Genomic DNA, 26,952 nt, shown 5'->3' with positions numbered 1-26,952 from the left:
ACAGCTAGTCCTCAACGTCAGACCATCCTAAGATAAAATACAGGAAATAGTATAAGGGCAGACTGGATGGACCAGGTGGTCTTTTTCTGCTGTCAATCTTCTATGTTTCTATGTTTCTTCTTTTTTCCTCCTGGCGATCCGATCTTGTCATTTCATTAGCCGGTTTGCATGCACAAGTCAATGATGAAATCCAGACATTTAAATCGCCCCGGTGGGAATTTCCTGCTGGTGGCAAAAGGGGGGGCTTTGCATCTTGAGTGTCTGTGATGCAAAAGCCTCAAATCCTTGGACTTCATTTGGGCAGAGAGGCCAAATCCAGCAAACCTTACGAAAATCTAAAAGGGAAGATATTTGGTTAAGAGATATGTCGGCACTTCCCTGGTGCCTCCAAGCTGGGAACTTTCTTGTGGTTAGAGCAACCACAATACAACCCCATCCCTGGATGGAGAGGCCCCAAGATGTAGCCGCAACTTCCCCAGAGGGTGTGTGTGTGTATGTTTGTGTGTAATGAAACTTAGAAGCATAGAAACATAGAAGATTGACGGCAGAAAAAGGCCTCCTGGTCCATCTAGTCTGCCCTTATACTATTTCCGGTATTTTAATCCTAGGATGGATCAATGTTTATCCCAGGCATGTTTAAATTCAGTGACTGTGGATTGAAGCGACGTGAGAAAATATTATTTGACTGAAAAAGGAGTAGATGCTTGGAACAAACTTCCGGCAGTTTACACAACCAGAGAGCAACATTACTCACTGAGTAATTTTCTCCATCGGAAGGCTGAAATCACCACTTATTTATTTGATTTATATAATTGTCCGCCTCATCCATATGATTATATATTGAATTTATGTATACACATAAACACACACACCCCTGTGTGCCAAAACATGCACGGAAACATCACATATTTGTGTACCGGTATTTCTATGTATATATATAGTATTTCAATATATGCAGCTCTGTTGAATCACACCACTTATTTGCATTTCTAGGGAGATCCTAGAGAAGGGAAACTTCGAACCGAGATTTAACTAACAATTACAGTACAGGATGTCCTGCAAATAGGTCAAAGTTTGTTTTGAGCATTGTTCCACTGCTCCGAGTCACTGGTTTGAGATGGGGAGCTGTACCAATTGAACAAAATAAATACATTTTTAATTAAAGTAAACCAGATGCGTTTTTAATCGTGGCAATGGGGTTATTCAGGGGCTGCAAATACAGTGATACCTTGTCTTACAAACTTAATTGGTTCCGGGATGAGGTTCTTAAGGTGAAAAGTTTGTAAGACGAAACAATGTTTGCCATAGGAATCAATGGAGAAGCGATTAATGCGTGCAAGCCCAAAATTCACCCCTTTTGCCAGCCGAAGCGCCCGTTTTGCGCTGCTGGGATTCCCCTGAGGTTCCCCTCCATAGAAAACCCCACCTCTGGACTTCTGTGTTTTTGCGATGCTGCAGGGGAATCCCAGCATCACAAAAACAAGCACTTCGCTGACAATGGAAGTCCGGAGGTGGGGTTTCCCAGCGAAGGGAGCATCAATGAAATCACAGCATCGCAAAAACACCGAAGTCCTCGAAACCCCACCTCCGGACCTCTGTGTTTTTGCGATGCTGCGATTTCACTGAGGCTCCCCTCGCTGGGAAACCCCACCTCCGGACTTCCGTTGCCAGTGAAGCACCCGTTTTTGCACTGCTGGGATTCCCCTGCAACATCACAAAAACACGTAAGTCCAGAGGTGGGGTTTCCCATGGAGGGGAGCCTCAGGGGAATCCCAGCAGTGCAAAAACGGGTGCTCCGCTGGCAACAGAAGTCTGGAGGCGGGGCATCCCAGCGGCGGTGGTGGGTTTGTAAGGTGAAAATAGTTTGTAAGAAGAAGCAAAAAAATCTTAAACCCTGGGTTTGTATCTCAAAAAGTTTGTATGACGAGGGGTTTGTAAGACGAGGTATCACTGTACTTGTATATGGAAAACAAAGGTATGATTCTTTATACCGGCATAAAAAGAAGAATAGGATTCTGTTACCACTCTATAATTTGGTGGCATGCAAAGAATCAACAGGGGGTTGAAAAAAGGATGGGAAGCTACAAGCAACATTAATACTGCAGATGTACAAGAATATTTCAGCTAAAAATGAACATAGGGGGATTATTAACGTAGAGAATAAATAAAACTAATGACGCTACCTTTGAGGAACAATGCAACCAGGAGATAAGTCAGTGTTTAATTTTAGGGGAGGAGAATTGGATGCGTTGCAGTGAGATAAATGTTTTTTGTGGTTCCTGGAATTGATGTGTTTACCTGCAGCTGTGAAACAATAGATCCGGTAGGTTTAAGGTTCTGCATTTAATTTTCCTACCAAATCTTTGCAAACAAACAGGAGGCAGCAAGGGGGGGGGGAGTTACGTCTTAGTGCAGAAAGAGATTTCGGGGTGACATGTGTGACCTGGCTGGGCCCAGAGGGAGGGGGTCCTCGCTCTGAAATGTGCCCACCTGGGTTTCAGGTGTGGCACCAGCCACGACCCCAAGGGAAGGGGGCAAGGAGTGGCTATTATAGCCATGAAGACCATCAGCCTACTTAAGCTCTCTGCTCCTGAGATAGCGACTCTGGGAGTCGCTCTTTGTGAAGTTGGATCTAGGGGTTCAAGGGGGCTTGTTGCTCCCGTACCTGCCTCCCAGCTTCATGTCAACCGCCCGGCCTGTGCTACTCGAGGAGGTAGCCGGGCTGGCAGTGGAGTTTGTTTGTTTATCTATCTATCTATCTATCTATCTATCTATCTATCTATCTATCTATCTATCTATCTATCTATCTATCTATTTTGTCCAATACACAATGAGGGTTTTAGTGGGTATATATATATATCCATACACATAGTAAAATACATGATGAAGGTTATAGAGGAGATACTCATAGTAAAATATATCTAAGAAAGAAGAGAAGATATAGTAATAGAACATATCAATGAAATACAAGAAGAGATATAGGAATGGAAGAAAGGTATAGGAGGTATAGGAGAGCAATAGGACAGGGGACGGAAGGCACTCTAGTGCACTTGTACTCGCCCCTTCAACCACAACAACACAAGAGCACATAACAGATTCAAGCTCAATATTAACCGCTCCAAACTTGACTGTAAAAAATACGACTTTAGTAATCGAGTTGTTGAAGCGTGGAACTCATTACCGGACTCCGTAGTATCATCCCTTAACCCCCGACATTTTACCCTTAGACTGTCCACGGTTGACCTCTCCAGATTCCTAAGAGGTCAGTAAGGGGCGAGTACAAGTGCACTACAGTGCCTTCCGTCCCCTGTCCTATAGTCTCTCCTATATCCCCTATATCTTCTCTTCTATCCCTATATCTTTCTTCTATTCTCTCATTGATTATTTTATCATATACTCTCTCTTCTATTCTTTCTCTAATTCTATTTCCTCGAAGGTCTCCTCTATTACCTTCATGGTGTATTATTGTGTATTGGACTAACTAACTAACTAACTAACTAACTAACTAACTAACTAACTAACTAAATAAATAAATAAATAAATAAATAAATAAAAAAAAGGATAGCTGAAGGGGGGAATGAGAGATTCTCAAACTGAAATGCTATATCTGCAAGCTTCACGCCCATCCATGGCCTTACACTGCCCCCAAATGTTTGAACGCTGCTCTTGGACCTTACAGGCTGAAAGAGGAGAAGGATAATTAAACCCCAATTTTCACCTTGCAAACACATCTTAAATAAGACGGGTTTGCTTCCTAGCAACAATACTTTGCATGTGTGTGTTTGTGTGAAAACATATATGTACGGACAAAATATCCAAGCTCTCTCTCTCTCTCTCTTTACATTTCAATTTGACTTTCCCACAACAACTGCAGATGATGAAAGCCAAGAATTAAAATTAGTCCGAAGTCAGCTGTTGATGTCAAATAAAAATCCCAAATAAAAAATGCTTGTCTGGCTTTTTTTTTTTTTAAAGGGCTACAATGCAGTTTATTTGTATTTGTATTGTGCGTATGCATATATATGTATGTGTCTGTCTGTCTGTCTGTCTATCCACTCTGTCCGTCTGTCCGTCTATCTATCTATCTATCTATCTATCTATCTATCTATCTATCTATCTATCTATCTATCTATCTATCTATCTATCTATCTATCTATCCACTCTGTCCGTCTGTCCGTCCGTCTGTCTGTCTGTCTGTCTGTCTCTCTCTATCTCTCTATCTCTCTATCTATCTATCTATCTATCTATCTATCTATCTATCTATCTATCTATTCACTGTATGTCTGTCTGTCTATCTATCCACTCTGTCTGTCTGTCTGTCTGTCTGTCTGTCTGTCTGTCTGTCTGTCTATCTATCTATCTATCCAATATGTCTGTCTTTCTGTCTGTCTGTCTGTCTGTCTATGTATCTTGCTCAAAAGCATAAAGGGAACACTTAAACAACACAATATAACTCCAGGTAAATCAAACTTTTGGGTAATCTTTTACAGGCTAAAGGGAGGGGAAAAAATAATATTACAAAGTTTATGACTGGTTAGAAAAAAGATTAAGGGAAAAATGGTCACACAATTAAAAAGATATATGTAATATAATATACTGTACTGCTCAAAAAAATAACTAAAGGGGACACTTAAACAACACAATATAACTCCAAGTCAATCAAACTTCTGTGAAATCAAACTGTCCACTTAGGAAGCAACACTGTTGTCAATCAATTTCACATGTTGTCAGCACATTCAACTTTGTACAGACCAGAGGATTCAATGAGAATATTTCATTCATTCAGATCTAGGATGGGTTCTTTGAGGGTTCCCTTTATTTATTTTTTGAGCAGTGTATATCAAAAAGAGATTGTTAACGCATGCATAAAATGTTCCCTTTTGTGTGTATACCTTAAATTACACCAAGTGGCATTTAAAAGTAAGTTTTAACTCTGATCATTATGGTGTTTATGTTTGGTGTGTGGTTTTTTTTAAAATAAAAAAAAACATTTTTACAATGAGGTAAAATTTGGAATCTCGTTAAACGCTCTGTTTGGATAATCCACCGTGCTAATATTTCATATTTAAAATCGATTATATCTGATGACACAATATTGACAAAGCAGTAACCATCTCTAATTATTACAAGGAAGGTTGCATTTCAAAAGACGATGTAGACTCGGATCAGGTTAAGAAATTCCGGGAGGGGGAGGCAGGTCTGGGCAGGCATTTGTGCAAGGTGTGAATTCACAAGTTAAATGAACAAATGGGCATTTTTAAAGCCCTGGTGACTCACTGCCAGTGGACTGCAGCTTGCAGTGAGCGTTGTTTCCTATTTGGAATATTTTTTCGTTAATTGCAAATAAATCTTCTCGTATAATCCGGAAGATGTTTCAATCATGGGTGAGGCTGCGAAACCTTTCGTGACGTCAAGTTTTAAATATGTATGTTACTTCCTCTCCGGTGATTAAATGCTACGCTTAATTGCACCATGGAATGCAAAAGTTAAAATGAAAGAGGGAAGTCGGGAGCAGGGTGGGTGGGACACACATAAGACCAGGGTTCAGGTGGTCCTCGGACTTATGACCACAAACGGAGACCCCGAATTTCCGTGGCTAAGCAAGGCAGCTGCGGTGCCTGAGTTTACAACACTTTTGCGATCATTGTTAGGTGAATCCCTGCCAACTGTTAAGTGAATCAAATGCTCGCTGAGTGAATTTGGCTTTGAAGTGAGCTGGGGAAGTCAACAATAACAGGCTAAGTGCTAGCTGTAGTTCAACAGTTCAAATCCCACCAGTGGCTCCAGGTTGACTCAGCCTTCCAGCCTTCCGAGTGGGTCAAATGAGGACCCAGATTGTTGGGGGCAAATATGCTGATTCTGTAAACCAGATTCGCCCACGTTTCTTCAACACTCCGTGGCCTGCATTGGCTGCCGATCAGTTTCCAGTCACAATTCAAAGTGTTGGTCATGACCTTTAAAGCCCTACATGGCAATGGACCAGAGTACCTCCGGAACCGCCTGCTACCGCACGAATCCCAGTGACCGATAAGGTCCCACAGAGTTGGCCTTCTCCGGGTCCCGTCGACTAAACAATGTCATTTGGCGGGCCCCAGGGGAAGAGCCTTCTCTGTGGCAGCCCCGGCCCTCTGGAAGCAACTCCCCCCAGAGATTAGAACGGCCCCCACCCTCCTTGTCTTTCACAAATTACTTAAGACCCACCTTTGTCGCCAGGCATGGGGGAGTTAAGTTATCCTTTCCCCCTGGGCTACTACAAGTTATGCATGGTATGTTTGTGTGTATGTTTGGTTTTTAATAATAAGGGTTTTTTAGTTGTTTTTATTAATTGGATTGTACATGTTGTGTTTATTATTGTTGTTAGCTGCCCCGAGTCTGCAGAGAGGGGCAGCATACAAATCCAATAAATTATTATTATTATTATTATTATTATTATTATTATTATTATTATTATTATTAAAGTCTAAATGCTATTGCCCTTCCTTCCTTCCCTCCCTCCCTCCCTCCCTCCTTCTTTCCTTCCTTCTCTCCTTCCGAGGTGGGTCAAATGAGGACCCATATTGTTGGGGGTAAGAGGCTGATTCTGTAAACCGCTTAGAGAGGGCTGCAAAAGCATTACAAAGGGGTATATAAGTGTAAATGCTATTGCTAGTATTTCCTTAACACCCTGTGGAGAGATCATGTGAGACAACTCAGACGAAGCACTTGCAAAACGTTCGAAGTCGAGTTCCCAACCTGGGTTTCCTGATTCAAAAGTTTCCTTAGCTGCCCAACACGTTACTTATTAATTGTTATTTATAAATGTAAGGCCATTGCTCGTCCCCTGCAAACAAACCTTGCTGAGTGGACACGTCTTGGGTTTTAAATCTCAACGCAATGGGAGCAGCCGCTTAATCCATGGTGTAATAAATAATAAAAATAATAATTAAGTGGTTGCAAAAAAAAAAAAAAAAGGGAAGTTGAAACTTGGTTTTTCCCCCCCTCACTTGGAGGAGATTCCCCGATTTGCTGGGCTGCAAAAATCACGGGATTTGCACATGAAACATAGAAGACTGACGGCAGAAAAAGACCTCATGGTCCATCTAGTCTGCCCTTACACTATTTCCTGTATTTTATCTTACAATGGATCCCAGGCGTGTTTAAATTCTGTTACTGTGGATTTACCAAGCACGTCTGCTGGAAGTTTGTTCCAAGGATCTACTCCTCTTTCAGTGAAATAATATTTTCTCGCGTTGCTTTTGATCTTTCCCCCAACTAACTTCAGATTGTGTCCCCTTGTTCTTGTGTTCACTTTCCTATTAAAAACACTTCCCTCCTGGACCTTATTTAACCCTTTAACATGTTTAAATGTTTCGATCATGTCCCCCCTTTCCCTTCTGTCCTCCAGACTATACAGATGGAGTTCATGAAGTCTTTCCTGATACGTTTTATGCTTAAGACCTTCCACCATTCTTGTAGCCCGTCTTTGGACCCGTTCAATTTTGTCAATCTCTTTTTGTAGGTGAGGTCTCCAGAACTGAACACAGTATTATTCCAAATGGGGTCTCACCAGCGCTCTATATAAGGGGATCACAATGAAGGGCTGTCCTTGGGTTGGATGGATGATCTCGGAGGGCTTTCGTGCCCTTCAATCCGAGGTTGCTTCTGCCCTTGGCTGGTTTCCATCCATTGCTTCTTATCTTGGGGAAAATAGGGGGGAAAAATTCCCTGCCCTCGGAAAGGCATCTTTGCCTTCAGCTTCATTTGAAAAAACCATCTGTATCAAGGAGCTCAGCTTAGATGGAAAACTAATTATACCACCTTAATGCATTTCAAAGCCTAATTGATTTATGGTGGCATCAACCTAGGAAAAGAACATCTTTCGTTGGCATCTTCTACGCTAATGGGCTGATTTCAAAACATGGTGCCATGGCTTGGTTGGGCAATGTTTAAAATCCGTCTGTAATTATGAAGCACAGTAACAGGGCGCATAGACACACACACACATTAAGATGCCTACAAGCTTATCTGATATAATTAAGGTTTACGTGAATAAACTAGAGCAGAGATGTTAGTACAGCACCGAATTTGTCTATACCACAAAATGAATTTGTTTATTTGTTATAGTGGTACCTCTTCCTAAGAACACCTCTACGTACGAACTTTTCTAGATATGAACCGGGTGTTCGAGACTTTTTTTGCCTCTTCTCAAGAACCATTTTCCACTTACGAACCCGAGCCTTCGAAATTGTAACCGGAAAAGGCAGGGAGAAGCCTCCGTGGGGCCTCTCTAGGAATTTCCTGGGAGGAAACATGGCCGGAAAAGGCAGGGAGAAGCCTCCGTGGGGCCTCTCTAGGAATCTCCTGGGATTAAACAGGGCCGGAAAAGGCAGGGAGAAGCCTCCGTGGGGCCTCTCTAGGAATCTCCTGGGAGGAAACAGGGCCAGAAAAGGCGGGGAGAAGCCTCTGTGGGGCCTCTCTAGGAATCTCCTGGGAGGAAACAGGGCCGGAAAAGGCGGGGAGAAGCCTCCGTGGGGCCTCTCTAGGAATCTCCTGGGAGGAAACAGGGCCAGAAAAGGTCAGGAGAAGCCTCCGTGGGGCCTCTCTAGGAATCTCCTGGGAGGAAACAGGGCCAGAAAAGGCGGGGAGAAGCCTCCGTGGGGCCTCTCTAGGAATCTCCTGGGAGGAAACAGGGCCAGAAAAGGTGGGGAGAAGCCTCCGTGGGGCCTCTCTAGGAATCTCCTGGGAGGAAACAGGGCCAGAAAAGGTCAGGAGAAGCCTCTGTGGGGCCTCTCTAGGAATCTCCTGGGAGGAAACAGGGCCGGAAAAGGCGGGAAGAAGCCTCCGTGGGACCTCTCTAGGAATCTCCTGGGAGGAAGCAGGGCCGGAAAAGGCGGGAAGAAGCCTCCGTGGGGCCTCTCTGGGAGGAAACAGGCCCAGAAAAGGTGGGGAGAAGCCTCCATGGGGCCTCTCTAGGAATCTCCTGGGAGGAAGCAGGGCCAGAAAAGGTCAGGAGAAGCCTCTGTGGGGCCTCTCTAGGAATCTCCTGGGAGGAAACAGGGCCAGAAAAGGTCAGGAGAAGCCTCCGTGGGGCCTCTCTAGGAATCTCCTGGGAGGAAGCAGGACCGGAAAAGGCCGTGAGAAGCCTCCGTGGGGCCTCTCTAGGAATCTCCTGGGAGGAAACAGGGCCTTCCCCCCTCCTCATGGTTTCCCTAATTGTACGCATTATTTGCTTTTACATTGATTCCTATGGGAAAAATCGCTGCTTCTTACAAACTTTTCTACTTAAGAACCAGGTCGCGGAACGAATGAAGTTCATAAGTAGAGGCACCACTGTAATTAGATTTCTAGATGCCGCCCTTCTCGAAGCGACTCACGGTGGCATAAATGCCAATGTTTAAACTCTTCCGATGCAAATTCAGTGTAACCGAGAAGAAATTGGACCTCAACCTTACGACCACATTCAACCCCAAGGAACAGGCTCAAAATCCTGATGGATCTTGATAGACTTGAACACCGGGCCCTATCTAACAAAAGGGAATTAAATTCAATGCTGAGAAAAAGAAGTAAAGTCCTAAAGGTAAAACCCCCCAAAGATATACATTTAAACTGGGTGAAACTACACTCAATACCAGCAGCTGTGAGAGGGATCTTGGAGTCTTGGTGGACAACTAACTAAATTTGAGCCAGCAATGTGCAGCGGTAGCGAAAAAAGCCAATGCAATCCTAACTTGCGTTAATAGAGGGATACAATCTAGGACTAGGGTGGTACTAATACCATTTTAATACCCCTATCATGCAAGGGATCCAGCCATATATGGTATGCATGGGATTTATTGTTTTATTTTAATTGTGTTTAAACTGTTTTTATAGGTTTTTAAATATTTGGAGGTTATTTTTGGTTGTGAGCTGCTCAGAATCCTTAGTGAGTTGGGCAGCATAAAAATACCCTCAAAATGTCTCTATAGAGCCCTGCACACCAAGACAACTACTCACAAGAACAGTTTTTTCCCCAAACGCCATCACTCTGCTAAACAAATAATTCCCTCAACACTGTCAAACTATTTACTAAGTCTGCACTACTATTACTACTAGTTTTTTCTCATCATTCCTATCACCCATTTCCTCCCACTTATGACTGTAGGACTGTCACTTGTTGCTTGTATCCTAAAATTTTTATTAATATGGATTGTTTCTTCATTGACCCCTATGACAATCATTAAGTGTTGTACCTTATGATTCTTGACAAATGTCTCTTTTTCTTTTATGGACACTGAGAGCATCTGCACCCAAGACAAATTCCTTGTGTGTCTAATCACACCTGGCCAATTCTATTCTATTCTCTTCTCTTCTCTTCTCTTCTATTCTATTCTAGACAAATGTATTTTTTCTTTTATGGACACTGAGAGCATCTGCACCCAAGACAAATTCCTTGTGTGTCTAATCACACTTGGCCAATAAAGAGTTCTATTCTATTCTATTCTATTCTATTCTATTCTATTCTATTCTAGACAAATGTATTTTTTCTTTTATGTACATTGAGAGCATCTACACCAAAGACAAATTCCTTGTGTGTCCTATCACACTTGGGCAATAAAATTCAATTCAATTCAATTCTATTCTATTCTAGAAACATAGAAACATAGAAGACTGACGGCAGAAAAAGACCTCATGATCCATCTAGTCTGCCCTTATACTATTTTCTGTATTTTATCTTAGGATGGATATATGTTTATCCCAGGCATGTTTACTGTGGATTTATCAACCAGGTCTGCTGGAAGTTTGTTCCAAGGATCTACTACTCTTTCAGTAAAATAATATTTTCTCACGTTGCTTTTGATCTTTCCCCACAACTAACTTCAGATTGTGTCCCCTATTCTATTCTACTCTATTCTATTCTACTCTACTCTATTTTAATTCTATTCTTTCGCAGCTCAAATATATTTCTTCATTGCTTATTTGACCCCTATGACAATCATTAAGTGTTGTACCACATGATTCTTGACAAATCTATAGTTTCTTTTATGTACACTGAGAGCATCTGCACCAAAGACAAATTCCTTCTGTGTCCAATCACACTTGGCCAATAAAGAGTTCTATTCTATTCTATTCTATTCCATTCATTCTAGACAAATGTATTTTTTCTTTTATGTACACTGAGAGCATCTGCACCCAAGACAAATTCCTTGTGTGTCCAATCACACTTGGCCAATAAAGAGTTCTATTCTATTCTACTCTATTCTAATTCTATTGTTTCGCAGCTCAAATATATTTTGCGAGCGAGCAAGCCAGGGTAGGACTCCCCTGGTCTGGAAGGGTTAACCTCTCCTGTCCTTCGAATGCAGTCCGTATTCACCGTTCCTGTTCCACCGAGGTTAAATCAGCTTTAAGGCCGGTAATCAGATGCCGTGATTAAATTAATGTCCCTTTCCCCATCTGACTTAATCACGGGAGGTATTCCTCCGCCAGGCCTGGTTTTGGTAAAGAGAGCTCCCCGCCAATCGCGAAAGGTTGCCGGGGCTTAAAGGATTAGGTTGGGAATTACGTGCAGGGGGAGGTCATGTGCATATCTCAAATTTGGTGCCAGGGAGAGCGGAGAGGTAGCCGGAGTCAAAAGCCCTGTTGTTGTTTACTTCCCACAGCGACGCGACAACCGCAACTGAACTTCAGAGCTGCAACCGGAGGAGCGAAAATGCTGGACCCCTTCGCTCGGAAGCATGGCCACGCTCGCCAGGTGAGTGACCCGTGGGGTCATTTTGCAAACTTTTCTGTTAAAAACAACCCAACCACCCACCCCAATCCCACAGGCCCCTAATTAGTAGTTAAACATGCACACACAAAAACGGTGGAAAGGAAAACCGTTATGTGATTCACAACTCAAAAGGAGGCTGTCGCACGGGCAAGCTTTTTCCAAAACGGGGAAATACAAATGATCCGAGCACCGAGCAAATCCTTAGTAATCTTAAATCAGCTTCCTTAATAGCAAGGTTTTTTAAAATTTTCCCAGGCAAAACTCGCGCTGCAAATCCAATGCTATCGCTGGGCTTAATGTAATTATTTTTCCTTTGTGGCTCATGTGACGTACCAGAACACAGAGCCCAGGAAATCAATTTCTTTTTTATAATCTGAAAGTTCATTTTTTATGAAGTTGCTTCTAAGCTGCCTTGCAAATCCCCCCCAAAATGGGGAAGCACCCCAGTTCAAACCCCGCTTCCTTCTGCAGCCAGAGGTTATATGAAGCCACCTTGGATAGAATATAAATAGAATAGAATAGAATAGAATGGAATGGAATAGGAATAGAATACTACTACTACTAATAATAATACTACTAATAATACTACTACTACTAATAATACTAATACTACTACTACTAATAATAATACTAATAATACTAATAATAATACTAATAATAATACTAATAATACTAATACTAATAATTAATAATAAATAATAATAAATTATTAGATTTGTATGCCGCCCCTCTCCAAAGACTCGGGGCGACTCACAACAATTTATTATTTATTTATTATTTGGATTTGTATGCCGCCCCTCTCCGAAAACTCGGGGCGGCTCAATGATAAAAACAATATTATAGTAGCACAAATCTAATATTAAAAGAAATAACTAAAACCCTATCATATTAAAACCAAACAACACATACATACCAAACGTAAATTATAAGGAGCCTGGGGGAAAGATGTCTCAAATCCCCCATGCCTGGCGGTATAGGTGGGTCTTGAGTAGTTTACGAAAGACAAGGAGGGTGAGAGCAGTTCTAATCTCTGGGGGAAGTTGATTCCATAGGGCCGGGGCCACCAGAGAGAAGGCTCTTCCCCTGGGGCCCGCCAGACGACATTGTTAAGTCGACAGGACCCGGAGAAGGCCAACTCTGTGGGACCTTATCGGTCGCTGGGATTCGTATGGTAGCAGGCTACTACTACTACTACTACTACTACTACTACTACTACTAATAATAATAATAATAATAATAATAATAATAATAGAGTTGGAAGGGACTTTGGAGGTCTTCTAGTCCAACCCCCTGCTTGGGCAGGAAACCCTACACTACTTCAGACATATGGTGATCCAACATCTTCTTAAAAACGTTCAGTGCTGGAGTATTCAAAACTTCTGGAGGCAAGGTGTTCCACTGGTTAATTGTTCTAACTGTCAGTTCTTTGTGGGATCTGGAAGTCCCACATAAAAAAAACCTATCGGCTTCTCACCACTCCAAAGAAAATGGAATATAAACACCCCTGGTTATGACCAGCCCATTACGTCACAGAGGAAGAGAGAAAAATTAGATCCACTTGTCTACAGATTGGTCATTTTTATTCCCTTAAAAGATATGGAGACCCCAAGCCATTTCAGACAAATGGTTATCCAGACCTCTTCTTCAAAACTGTCCAGGGTTTGAAAACAACCTCTGGAGGCAAGTTGGTAGCTTTCCAAAATTACCTGGATTGACTGTTGTTTTTTTCCTTTGAGATGTCGGTTCTGCTTCTGTTAGGGGGAGCGGTCCAAATAGGTTTGCAGCAAAAGTCCATGGAACTGTCCCTGTGGTTATGTGATTAAAAATCTGGACGCTTGGCAACTGGCGTGTATTTATGAAAGTTGCAATGTCTTGAGAAGAGGTCTCCAAACTTGACAACTTTAAGACTTGTGGACTTCAACTCCCAGACTTCTGGGAGAGAATTCTGGGAGTTGAAGTCCACAAGTCTTAAAGTTGCCTAGTTTGGGGACTCCTGGTCTTGAGAGACAATTTTGGGACCTTTTGACAAGCAAAGTCAAGATTCTCTTAAGAGCTGTGGCGAGAAAAGGAGTAAAACAGGCAAAGGCCCCTTAACAACCACCTTGCTTAGCAACAGAGATTTTGGGGCTCAGTTCAATGTGATTGGTTTGGCATGTATGTTTGTTCAGATTGGACAGTTTTATTGGGTTTTATAATGGGGATTTATTGGTTTTTTTTAGTATTGCATATTTGACTCTTTTTTTAATCATTGCATTATATTTTTATATTGTTGTAAGCTGCCCTGAGTCCCATTGGGATTGGGCGGAATAGAAATCAATTACTGAATTTTTTGGAGTATAAGACGCACCTTAGTTTTTGGGAGGAAAATAGGGAAAAGAATCTGCTTACCAGGTATTCATCTGGCCAGCGTCCTTAGTCTGGTCAGTTTCAGCACATTATTTTATCCCCTGGTTAGGGCTTTAAAAAAACTTTATTTGGAGAGAGAAACAATGAAAGAGCTTGCAAGCCGGGAAGAGCTGGCAACATGGTTAGCATCTGGAAAGAAACATTCGGAGCAAGTAGAGCAATGAAAAAAACCCTGCAAAGACTTAGGGCTTGGAAAATAATTCTTTGCAGAGAGTAACAACGAAAGAGCTTGCAAGCCAGTAAGAGCTGGGAACATCGTTAGCAACTGGAAAGAAACATTCGAAGTAGAGCAATGAAAAAAACCCTGCAAAGACTTATGACTTGGAAAACATTCTTCGCAGAGAGTAACAATGAAAGAGCTTGCAAGTCAGTAAGAGCTGGGAACATTGTTAGCATCTGGAAAGAAATATTCGGAGCAAGTAGAGCAATAAAAAAAACCCTGCAAATACTTAGGGCTTGGGAAATATTTTTTGCAGAGAGTAACAATGAATGAGCTTGCAAGCCAGTAAGAGCTGAGAACATCGTTAGCATCTGGAAAGAAATATTCGGAGTAGAGCAATGGAAAAAACCCTGTAAAGACTTAGGACTTGGAAAACATTCTTCGCAGAGAGTAACAATGAAAGAGCTTGCAAACTAGTAAGAGCTGGGAACATTGTTAACACTTGGAAAGAAACATTTGAAGCAAGTAGAACAATGAAAAAAACCCTGCAAAGACTTAGGACTTGGAAAACATTCTTTGCAGAAAGTAACAATGAATGAGCTTGCAAGCCAGTAAGAGCTGGGAACATCGTTAGCACCTAGAAAGAAACATTCAGAGCAAGTAGAGCAATGAAAAAAAAAACTGCAAAGACTTATTGCTTGGAAAACATTCTTCGTAGAGAGTAACAATGAAAGAGCTTGCAAGCCAGGAAGAGCTGGGAACATTGTTAGCACTTGGAAAGAAACATTCGGAGCAAGTAGAACAATGGAAAAATCCCTGCAAGGACTTACAGCTTGGAAAATAATTATTTGCATAGAGTAACAATGAAAGAGCCTGCAAGGTAAGAGCTGGGAAGATAGTAAGAAGCTAGTTAGGGCTGCGGAGGGGGGAAAAAAGCTACATTCAGAGTATAAGATGCACCCAACTTATCAGCCTCTTTTAAGGAGGAAAAAGTGCGTCTTATACTCAGAAAATACGGTGAATATAAATTAAATTAAATTCTGGTTGTTCAGTCTGTAGTTTCAGCATGGTAGTTAGCCGCCTTTCCTTCAAGGTTCCTGCCTGCATCCTTCCCAGTTTTCCCTCTTGGGAAACATCCAAAGGCAGGCGATTTGTAATGCAGATTTATTCAGTATTGATACCAGACAGCGGTGTTCTTTTTTTAAAAACTCCGTCAATTTGCAGCTTCCAGACGCGCCTTCCCAGCTGCAAGGCACCCTCGAGCAATTATCTGCATTTTGGAGGCTCCTGGGAGCCTTAAAAGCATCCCCGTTGCATAACCAGGGTGGAAAACTCCGCTCGCCGCCGAGAGAGTTTCCCAAACTGGGAAGGGAGATCAAAAGGCACCCTCGGCGTTCGTCTTGCACTCCTTCAGAGGCGCATGAGGCGGCTCCTGCCGAACATGATGTACTAACCCAGGCAGACGGAGACAGCGCATGCTGAAATATAATGACATTACGCTTCGGCTCCATTAACGATTAAGAGTGGGATGCAATCCGGCCGTCCGGCCGTCATAGCTAATAGCCAAGGCAGACGGATCCATCTTCGTAGAGACTGAAGGGCAGCTCTTGAAGAGGCTACTTGAAAGGCCATATATGGAGACAAACCCAAGAATAGAGGACTTGGACAAGAGGGGGAAAAGAGATAAAACGGACACCAAAATCCGGAGGCCTCCAATTATTATAAGGAGGTGGTCGCTGAATCTCGCTTGGCTCATGAAACGGGTCCCGTAAATCACTTTTTTGGTAACAATGCTAACAGAAGTTCTCTTCTTTTGCAATTTCCACCCCCCTCCCAAACTTCTTGGTCAAGTCTTTCTTTCCTTCTTTCTTTCTTTCCTTCTTTCTTTCCCTCTCTCCTTCCGTCTCTCTCTCTCTTTCTTTCTTTTTCATTCATTCTTTCTTTCTTTCCTTCCTTTCTCTCTCTCCTTCCTTCTCTCTCTCTCTTTCCTTTTCATTCTTTCTTTCTTTCTTTCCTTCCTTCTTTTCTCTTTCTTTCTTTCTCTCTCTCTTTCTTTCTTTTTCATTCTTTCTTTCTTTCCTTCCTTCCTCTTTCTTTCTCTCTCTCCTTCCTTCCTTCCAGTATATCCTCTACAACCTTCATTATGTATTTTACTATGTGTATACCCACTAAAACCCTCATTGTGTATTGGACAAAATCAATCAATAAATTAAAAGGGGGGAAATGGAAAAGGGGGGACATGATCGAAACATTTAAATATATTAAAGGGTTAAATAAGGTCCAGGAGGGAAGTGTTTTTAATAGGAAAGTGAACACAAGAACAAGGGGACACAATCTGAAGTTAGTTGGGGGAAAGTTCAAAAGCAACATGAGAAAATATTATTTTACTGAAAGAGTAGTAGATCCTTGGAACAAACTTCCAGCAGACGTGGTAGATAAATCCACAGTAACTGAATTTAAACATGCCTGGGATAAACATATATCCATCCTAAGATAAAATACAGGAAATAGTATAAGGGCAGACTAGATGGACCATGAGATCTTTTTCTGCCGTTAGACTTCTATGTTTCTATGTTTCTATTAAAAAATAAATAAAACAGTATTGAATCATGCCACACACAAATAGGTCCATTCTTTGAATTGACCAGTCTGTGGTCCAACACCCAGTGTCCCTTTGGTCAACGCAAGCCCAGGCCTCTTTGTTCAGCCCTGAAGGACATGACTTGTGAAGGGCTGGTGCAGGTTATTGGTGGAGCACCCACACCCTGGACCAAGCTGGATTTTCTTCTAGGCTAATTCCAAAGAACACTTTATCTTTCGCTCGATCGCATACCTGCGCGCTAGAAACAGCGATGACTCAGGAGCTGTGCAACTGAGGAGCTGGTGTCCCTGCCAGACTTCAACCCTCCCAAATTCAAGGACGAGAACAAGAGGACTTTGGTGACAGAACATAAACAAATCCTGGGGGGAGAAAAAACCCGAAGCACTTTATATTTTTCCCCCCTTTGGAATTCCAAGCCTCTCTTTGCTGGGATCTTTTTTCCCCCCCTGGGTTAATATTATTCTCCTCCTTGACTCGGGGTGACCAAGCCCAGGTGGCAGCAGGTGTCGCATTCCAACTCCCCAGCCTAGAAGACTGCGGCACCAAAAGTATTTTCAAGTGGAGAAGTAAACAAGGAACTTGCTTTGTAAGAGAATCGGCATGGCCAATTGGAAAAGCGAAACTATAGAAACACAGAAGACTTGACGGCAGGAAAAGACCTCCTGGTCCATCTAGTCTGCCCTTATACTATTTCCTGTATTTTATCTTAGGATGGATCTATGTTTATCCCAGGCAGGTTTAAATTCATTTACTGTGGATTTACCAACCACGTCTGCTGGAGGTTTGTTCCAAGCATCTATTCCTCTTTCAGTAAATTAATATTTGAGAAACATAGAAACCGAGAAGATTGACAGCAGAAAAAGACCTCCTGGTCCATCTCGTCTGCCCTTATACTGTTTCCTGTATTTTATCTTAGGATGGATCTATGTTTATCCCAGGCATGTTTAGATTCATTTACTGTGGATTTAACAACCACGTCTGCTGGAGGTTTGTTACAAGCATCTACTGCTCTTTCGGTCAAATAATATTTTGCCATGTTGCTTCGGATCTTTCCCCCAACTAACCTCAGATTGTGGCCCCTTGTTCTTGGGTTCACTTTCTTCTTAAAAACAGAGAGAGAGAGAGGGAGGGAGGGAGAGAGAGAGAGAGAGAAAGAAAGAAGCAAGGAAGGAAAGAAAGAAAGAAAGACGGAAGAAGGAAAGAAGGAAAGAAGAAAAGGAAAGGAGAAATGAGGGAAAGGAAGAAATGGAAGATAAGGGGAAAGGAAGGAAGGAAGGAAGTTCGGAAGTAAAGAAGGAAAGAAAGAAAGACGGATGAAGGAAAGAAACAAGGAAAGGAGGAAAGAGGGAAAGGAAGAAATGGAAGAGAAGGGGAAACGAAGGAGGAAAGGAAAGGAAGGAGGGAAAGAAGGAAGAAAGAAAGAATGAAAGAAAGAAGGACGGAAGTAAAGAAGGGAAGAAAGAAAGAAAGACGGAAGAAAGAAAGAAAAAAGAAGGAAAGGAAAGGGGGAAAGAGGAAAAGGAAGAAATGGAAAAGAAGGGGAAAGGAAGGAGGAAAGGAAAGGAAGGAAGAAAGAAAGAATGAAAGAAAGAAGGATGGAAGTAAAGAAGGGAAGAAAGAAAGAAAGATGGAAGAAGGAAAGAAAGAAAGACGGAAGAAGGAAAGAAGAAAAGAAGAAAAGGAAAGGAGGAATGAGGGAAATGAAGAAATGGAAGATAAGGGGAAAGGAAGGAGGAAAGGAAAGGAAGGAAGGAAGTAAGTTCGGAAGTAAAAAAGGAAAGAAAGAAAGACGGAAGAAGGAAAGAAAGAAGGAAAGGAGGAAAGAGGGAAAAGAAGAAATGGAAGAGAAGGGGAAAAGAAGGAGGAAAGGAAAGGAAGGAGGGAAAGAAGGAAGAAAGAAAGAAAGAATGAAAGAATGAAGGACGGAAGTAAGAAGGGAAGAAAGAAAGAAAGACGGAAGAAGGAAAGAAAGAAGGAAAGGAGGAAAGAGGGAAAGGAAGAAATGGAAGAGAAGGGGAAAAGAAGGAGGAAAGGAAAGGAAGGAGGGAAAGAAGGAAGAAAGAAAGAATGAAAGAATGAAGGACGGAAGTAAGAAGGGAAGAAAGAAAGAAAGATGGAAGAAGGAAAGAAAGAAAGAAGGAAAGGGGGAAAGAGGGAAAGGAAGAAATGGAAGAGAAGGGGAAAGGAAGGAGGGAAGGAAAGGAAGGAGGGAAGGAAGAAAGAAAGAAAGAAAGAAAGAAAGAAAAAAACCAACCAAGCAACCAACCAAGCAACCAACCCGGCTCTTTGCTCTTCCAAATGCTGCCAGTAACACAACCAGAAACTCTTAAATCCGGCTCCCAAGACTGATCAATCAGGTTGCCCTCTTTTAAAGAGGGGGGGGGGGAGACACATATTTCCTGGCATCTTCTTCTCCCCAAACCCCCAGCCATGAAAACTGAGCCTGGGGAAGGAGTTTTGTCAGTGGTGGGGTTTGTGTTTTTCTAATTAAAGACCCTCCCTGGGACTCTTCCAGGCTGGGTGGGTTTCTCCCAAAAGAAGAGAAAGAGGGAAAGGGAAAAAGAAGAAGGGGAAAGGAGGGTGGGTGGGTGGATGGGGAGGCAGGCAGCGGCTGTAACCCAACACCCCAGATGGATTATTCCAGGAATATCTGCCTTCTTCCTCCCAATCGATGCGGAGGCTCCGAAAGAGAGCAGCCTGTGCACGCTTCCCCCTCCTCCTCCTCCCGGGATCCGAGGGAGAAGTTTCCTATTTCTTCAAACTGGCTGGTAAACAGAGCCAGGGAGGAGCCACACGGGGCCTCGGCGGTGCCAACAGAAGGCAGAAACTTTTGTGAGTAATTTACTAGGAGGACAAACAAGTGCAGCTCGCACGCCGGAGGGGGAAAAGCAGCCAGCCGGGATCGCTCGGCCGGAGAGGAAACCCTGGGACGCTCTCTCTCTCGCTCTCTCTGTTTAAGGGGCAAAGAGGGGCTTGAAGGGGGGGGGGGCAAGGAAGAAGAAAACCAGCATGGGAGACCCCCTCGGCTGCCCCTCTCTCTCCTTCACCTGACATGTTATTTTATCAGCCATGTTTGACTCCGCAGTACAAAGGATCGGGAGAGTTGGACCCAAGGTAGGAGCTGGGAGGGATGGACGGAGGGATGGACGGAGGGGTGTCTGCGGAGGGGGTAGCAGGGCAAACAGCCCTGGCCAAACATTGTCAAAGCAAACAGGAGGAGGGGAGCTTTGCAGCCAGCAGGAGGGATGGGAGGTGGGGTGGAAGGGCAGGGACGGGTTTAGAAACATAGAAACATAGAAGTCTGAAGGCAGAAAAAGACCTCCTGGTCCATCTAGTCTGCCCTTATACTATTTCCTGTATTTTATCTTAGGATGGATATATGTTTATCCCAGGCATGTTTCAATTCAGTGACTGTGGATTTACCAACCACGTCTGCTGGAAGTTTGTTCCAAGGATCTACTACTCTTTCAGTAAAATAATATTTTCTCATGTTGCTTTTGATCTTTCCCCCAACTAACTTCAGATTGTGTCCCCTTGTTCTTGGGTTCACTTTCCTATTAAATGTTTGGATGGCTGATGGCTCTTGGGTGGATGGGAAGTAGATTCCCAGGAGGGTCCCTGGCACCAAAGAGCATCAGCAATAGGGTTTAGACTTATATACCTCTTTGTAGTGCTTTTGCAGCCCTCTCTAAGCGGTTTATAGAATCAGCCTCTGGCCCCCAACAATCTGGGTCCTCATTTCATCCACTCTGGAAGGAAGGAAAGAAGGAAGGAAGGAAGGAAGGAAGGATGGAAGGAGGGAAGGAAGGATGGAAAGAAGGAAGGAAGGAGGGAAGGAAGGAAAGAAGGAAGGATGGAGGGACGGAAGGAGGGACGGAAGGAAGGAAGGAGGGAAGGAAGGAAGGAAGGAAAGAAGGAAGGAAAGAAGGAGGGAAGTAAAGGACTGAAGGAAGGAAGGTGGGAAGGAAGGAAGTAAGGAATAGCAATAGCATTTAGAATTATATATTGCTCCATAGTACTTTTACAGCCCTCTCTAAGCAGTTTACAGAACCAGCCTTTTGCCCCCAACAATCTGGGTCCTCATTTGACCCACCTCTGAAAGATGGAAGGCTGAGTCAACCTTGAGCTGGTCAGGATCGAATTGCTGGCAGTGGGCAGAATTAGCCCAAAATATTGTAAGCATTGTGCCACAAAAGGAAAGAAGGAAAGAGGGAAGGAGGGAAGGAAGGAAGGAAGGAAAGAAGGAAGGAAGGAAGGAAGGGCAATAGCATTTAGACTTAAATACCACTTCCTAGTTCTTTTATAGCTCTAATTGGTTTACAGAGAGTCAGCCTCTTGCCTCCAACAACCTGGGTCTTCATCTGACCCAGGCAAGAAGGAAGGAAGGAAGGGAGGAAGGAAGGAGGGAGGGCAATAGCATTTATACTTATATACCATTTCCTAGTGCTCCATGGATAAAAAGCACCCACAATTTCAATAGGCAAGCCTTCACAATTGATTAACTCTCCTGTCGGGACATAAAATTAGCAAACATGGCAAAATGAGAATTGGAGATGTAATTAGGTCCCTCAGAGTCGGCCTTAAAAATCTCCCTCTTCCTACTTGTTATACCTCGAGCTATGCAGCCAAGCATTCTACTTGCTTTCCCTACCGCCTGATCGCACCGTTCACCCATTTCGACCATAATATCCCCATAATTAAACCAGCATCTTCCAAGTATAAAGTCATAGGAATGGAAGGGTTCTTGGAGATCTTCTAGTCCAACCCAACTGTCCTTCCCAGGAGACCTTGTATATCATCCTGGACAAAAACGGTTATCCAATCCTGTTCTTGAAAACTTCCAGCCTTGGTGCTGCTTGACTACAACTCCCAGCATTCCCAGCCAGGTCGACTGGGTAATTCATGGGGTTGCAGAATCAAAACACTTCAAGAACGTCCTGTTGGGAGAAGATCATTGGATCCATAATCTCTCTGTCTGTCCGTCTGTCTGTTTTATCTATCTATCTATCTATCTATCTATCTATCTATCTATCTATCTATCTATCTATCTATCTCTATCATCTATTTCTCTCTATTATCTCTATATATCTCTCTATATCTATTTCTACCATATCTATCTATCTATCTATCTATCTATCTATCTATCTATCTTTCTATCTTTCTTTCTATCTATCTATCTCTATCATCTATTTCTCTCTATTATCTCTCTATATCTCTCTATATCTCTTTCTACCATATCTATCTATCTATCTATCTATCTATCTATCTATCTATCTATCTATCTATCTATCTATCTTTCTATCTATCTTTCTATCTATCTTTCTATCTATCTTTCTATCTACCTACCTACCTACCTACCTACCTACCTACCCACCTATCTTTCTATCTTTCTATCTATCTTTCTACCTACCTACTTACCTACCTACCTATCTATCTATCTATCTATCTTTTATTAGTTCTTCCAAATTTAAAAACAACATTTCAATAGTTTAATACAGATCCATGCCCGATTTCTTATGTTTGTTACATTTCTTATGTCAGTTCTTTCTACACTGCAGAAAAAAATAAAGGGAGCACTTAAACAACAGAATATAACTTCAAGTAAATCGAACTTCTGTGAAATCAAACTGTCCATTTAGGAAGCAACACCGATTGACAATCAATTTCACCTTGTGTTGTGCACATTCAACTTTGTACAGAACGAAGTATTCAATGAGAATATTTCATTCATTCAGATCTAGGATGGGTTCTTTGATTGTTCCCTTTATTTGTTTTGAGCCACATATACATATGTTATATTGCATGTTTATATATTCCATTTAGTACATCCTTTCACATTTTATTCCTATTTATTTTATTTATTTAATTGGACTTCTTTGCCACTCAATCCAGAAGGACTCATCTAGGGGGGTTTGGAAAAAGTCTCCGATTTACAAACAAGTTATCTCCAGTTGTCTGGCGGGACCCAGGGGAAGAGCCTTCTCTGTGGGGGCTCCGACCCTCTGGAACCAGCTCCCCCCTGAGATTAGGATTGCCCCCACCCTCCCTGCCTTTCGTAAACTCCTTAAAACCCACCTCTGTCATCAAGCATGGGGGAACTAAAACATCTCCCCCTTGCCCATGTTGTTTTGCCGTTTGATTGATTGACTGTGTGCCTGTTTTTTATATATATTGGGATTGTTTTATGAATTTTTAAATTTAAAATTGTAATTAGATTGGTGGGCATTGGATTTGTTACTAAGTACTGTTTTTATTATTGTTGTGAGCCGCCCCGAGTTTGCGGAGAGGGGCGGCATATAAATCCAACAAATCTAAAAATCTAAAAAAAGTTGGTTAATAGGAAGGTCAAATCAAACACAAAAATCTGGTTAACCATCACTTTATTTTGGGGGGAAAAGTCTTGAAGTGCCTCTTTGGAACATTATGTTTTACTTTAATAGTTGGGGTTTTTTGTTTTTTAAAAAAGGAAGTTCGTTTTTGTCTGCGGCTCTAGATTTGCGAGGGAGATGTTATCTCAAAGTCATCGTGCTAATCCTTCAGTTTAATAAAAAGAAATTACGGTAAGCGTGCTTCTACAATAAAGTCAGGAGGAAAGCAATTATAAAAACATTAATTTTGGCACTCTGGGGGGAAGAGAACGTCTTAATAGGAGGACGGCCAATTCTTAGAAATTACTCGGCGTGTTTATTTCAGATTAAAAACGCTGAGCTGCCCTTCCTTCGCTGTCGGAGCAGGGGCTAAATGAAAGACAAACAAGGAGCTTTAAGCTGCAGGAAGAGCTCAGTGTTGAGCCTGGGTTTTGCAGCTACACACCAACGCAACTCTTGACATCTCAGCTGAACCGTTCTGGAGTTGCAGCTGAGAAACCTTTTCCAGCTTGGGTGAATTTTCTGACCCTTGAATTGCAAGATTGCAATTTCTACTGGGCTACAGGGTGGAAGGAATATTTATTTGTTCCCTCTTTCGTGGCCAAATTTTATTTTATGAATGGTGGGCGTGCATAAGATTGGATTGGTTTTTATTTAAATGGGATTTAAAGGGGTTAGTTTTTAGAGATTATATTTGACTTCTTTTTGTATTGTATTATATTGTGTTGTGAGCCGCCCCGAGTCCTTTGAGATTGGGCGGCATAGAAGTCAAATGAATGAATGAATGAATGAATGAATGAATGAATGAATGAATGAATGAATACTGTGTCCAGTTCTGGAGACCTCACCTACAAAAAGATATTGACAAAATTGAAGGGGTCCAAAGACGGGCTACAAAAATGGTGGAAGGTCTTAAGCATAAAACGTATCAGGAAAGATTTCATGGACTCAATCTGTATAGTCTGGAGGAGAGAAGGGAAAGGGGGGACATGATCGAAACATTTAAATATGTTAAAGGGTTAAATAAGGTCCAGAAGGGAAGTGTTTTTAATAGGAAAGTGAACCCAAGAACAAGGGGGCACAATCTGAGGTGAGTTGGGGGAAAGATCAAAAGCAACATGAGAAAATATTATTTTACTGAAAGAGTTAGTAGATCCTTGGAATAAACTTCCAGCAGACATGGTAGATAAATCCACAGTAACTGAATTTAAACATGCCTGGGATAAACATATATCCATCCTAAGATAAAATACAGAAAATAGTGTAAGGGCAGACTAGATGGATCATGAGATCTTTTTCTGCCGTCAGACTTCTATGTTTCTATGTTTCTATTATGACAATCATTAAGTGTTGTACCCCATGATTCTTGACAAATGTACCTTTTTCCTTTATGTACGCTGAGAGCATCTGCACCAAGACAAATTCGTTATGTGTCCAATCACACTTGGCCAATAAAATTCTATTCTATTCTATTCTTTATTTATTTTCAACAATAAACAACAAGAACAGAGTTAGAAGGGATCTTGGAGGTCTTCTAGTCCAACCCCCTGCTTAGGCAGGAAACCCTACACTACTTCAGACAGATGGTCATCCAACATCTGCTTTAAAACTTCCAGTGTTGGAGCATTCACAACTTCTGGAGGCAAGTAGTTCCACTGGTTAATTGTTCTCACTTTCAGGAAATTTCTCCTTAGTTCTAAGTTGCTTCTCTCCTTGTTTAGTTTCCACCCATTGCTTCTCGTTCTACCCTCAGGTGCTTTGGAGAATAGCTTGACTCCCTCTTCTTTGTGGCAACTCCTGAGATATTGGAAGGCTGCTATCCTGTCTCCCCTGGTCCTTCTTTTCATCAAACTAGCCATAAACCCAGTTCCTGCAACCGTTCTTTGTATCTTTTATCCTCCAATCTCCTAATCATCAAAAGAGTTCTTGTTATTTATAACACTTGAGACATTAAATAAATATTTCATGCTAGGTATATAGTGCTCAGATTAAAAAAAAAACACCTCCAGTAACACCTTTTTAGGGGTCTTCCCAAGTGTTTTGTCTTCCGCATGAAAATGCCCCGATCTAGGGAGGTTTGACTCATGCGCAGAAGCAAAAACCTTCCCCATACAGGGACGAATTTTAGGAAGGATCTGTAAACATGTGAAATAATGTGGACGTTCCAGCAGATAAAATGCGTCTAAAAATAGGAAAACCGAAGGTCATCGTCTCTGCAAAACACCGGAAAGCAATTGAGGGCCCAGGGCTTCTTGAGTCAAGCCTCCTCTATTAATAACCGGAAAAGACAGGAATGTTTTACGGGCCCATATAAAAAAGCCGCCTTGAAGGCTACGCATGCGATATTACGTGGAGGGGAACATGTGTCTCGGGAGGAATGTTGCCTCGATTATGCAACACAAATAATACTTTTAAGTTTTCACAGAGAGATTTCCAGGAAGGAGCACAATCTACTTTTGAATTTTTTTTTTTTACTTTGCAAAAGTTGGATTAGAATAATATGGTCTTTGTGAGGGTCAGAAACAGAGTGAGAGAGGACTGCCTACAGTACCTAATAATTAATATATACTTAATAATTAAGCTGTATTAATGGGATCACAGGGTCTTGTTCTGCCCTCAGGAGCTTTGGAGAATAGGTTGACTCCTTCTTTGTGGCAACCCCTGAGATGTTGGAAGGCTGCTATCATATGGTTGGTTGATGGAATTCACTTCCAGAAGAGGTCGTGACAGCTGTCAGCCTGGATAGCTTCAAGGCAGGATTAGACAGATTCATGGATGCCGAGTGTATCGGTGGTTATTCAAACGGATGTCCAAGTGTTGCCTTTAGGTTGGTTGAGGCAGGCAGGGTTCCCTTAGGTCCCATTTGTTGGGGGTCAAGGGCAAGGGAGGGTCTTGCCTTCTCTTTCTGCTCAAGATCCCCATGGACAATTGGGGGGCCACTGTGGGACACAGAATGCTGGACTTGATGGGCTTTGGCCCGATTCAGCAGGGCTCTTCTTAGGTTCTTTATGTCTTTCTCCTTCCTTCCTTCCTTCCTTCCTTCCTTCCTTCCTTCCTTCCTTCCTTCCTTCCTTCCTTCCTTCCTTCCTTCCTTCCTCTCTCTTTGAGTTGAGGCAGAGAGGATTCCCTTGGGTCCCATTTGTTGGTAGTCAACGGAAAGGGAGGGTCTTCCCTTCTCTTTCGGCTCAAGACCCCCATGGACAATTGGGGGGCCACTGTGGGACACATAATGCTGGACTCGATGGGCTTTGGCCTGATTCAGCAGGGCTCTTTTTAGGTTCTTATGTCCCCCCTGGTCCTTCTTTTCATTCAACTAACCATGCCCAGTTCCTTCAACCGTTCTTCACATGTTTTAGCCTTCATTTATTCCCTAATCCTCTTTGTGGCTCTTCTCTGCACTCTTTCTAGAGTCTCGACATCCTTTTTGCATCGTGGCCACCAAAACTGGATGCTCCTATTCTAAGACCATAAAGTGGTCTTAACCCTTCGCATGATCTAGATTCTCTCCCTCTGTTGATGCAGCCTAGAACTGTGTTGGCTTTTTTGGCAGCTGCTGCACAGCTGGCTACTATTTAAATGGTCGTCCTCTAGGACAGGGGTCTCCAACCTTGACATCTTTAAGACTTGTGGACTTCAACTCACAGAATTCCTCAGCCAGCAAAGCTGGTACAGAAAAGTATTAATTAGT

At 42.4% G+C, this 26,952-nt stretch overlaps 2 protein-coding genes across 4 annotated transcripts in view; one reads left to right on the top strand and one right to left on the bottom strand.

The window, feature by feature from the left end:
* The window catches only part of CHLSN (cholesin), a 108,016-nt gene that overhangs the window by 29,061 nt on the left and 52,003 nt on the right, over nucleotides 1–26,952 (bottom strand).
* The window catches only part of GPR146 (G protein-coupled receptor 146), a 46,662-nt gene that overhangs the window by 14,110 nt on the left and 5,600 nt on the right, over nucleotides 1–26,952 (top strand). Inside the window, exon 2 of one of the 3 annotated variants that reach the window (XM_070761397.1) lies at nucleotides 11,619–11,710. The gene's annotated coding sequence lies outside the window, so the exon portion shown is untranslated. The other 2 variants (XM_070761398.1, XM_070761396.1) reach the window with 2 other exon arrangements.

This window comes from Erythrolamprus reginae, chromosome 9 (genome assembly GCF_031021105.1).
Source record: "Erythrolamprus reginae isolate rEryReg1 chromosome 9, rEryReg1.hap1, whole genome shotgun sequence".
NCBI classification, from domain to species: Eukaryota; Metazoa; Chordata; class Lepidosauria; order Squamata; family Dipsadidae; genus Erythrolamprus; species Erythrolamprus reginae.
Note: the sequence above shows the minus strand (reverse complement) of the source record. Positions and strands in the feature narration are given on the sequence as shown.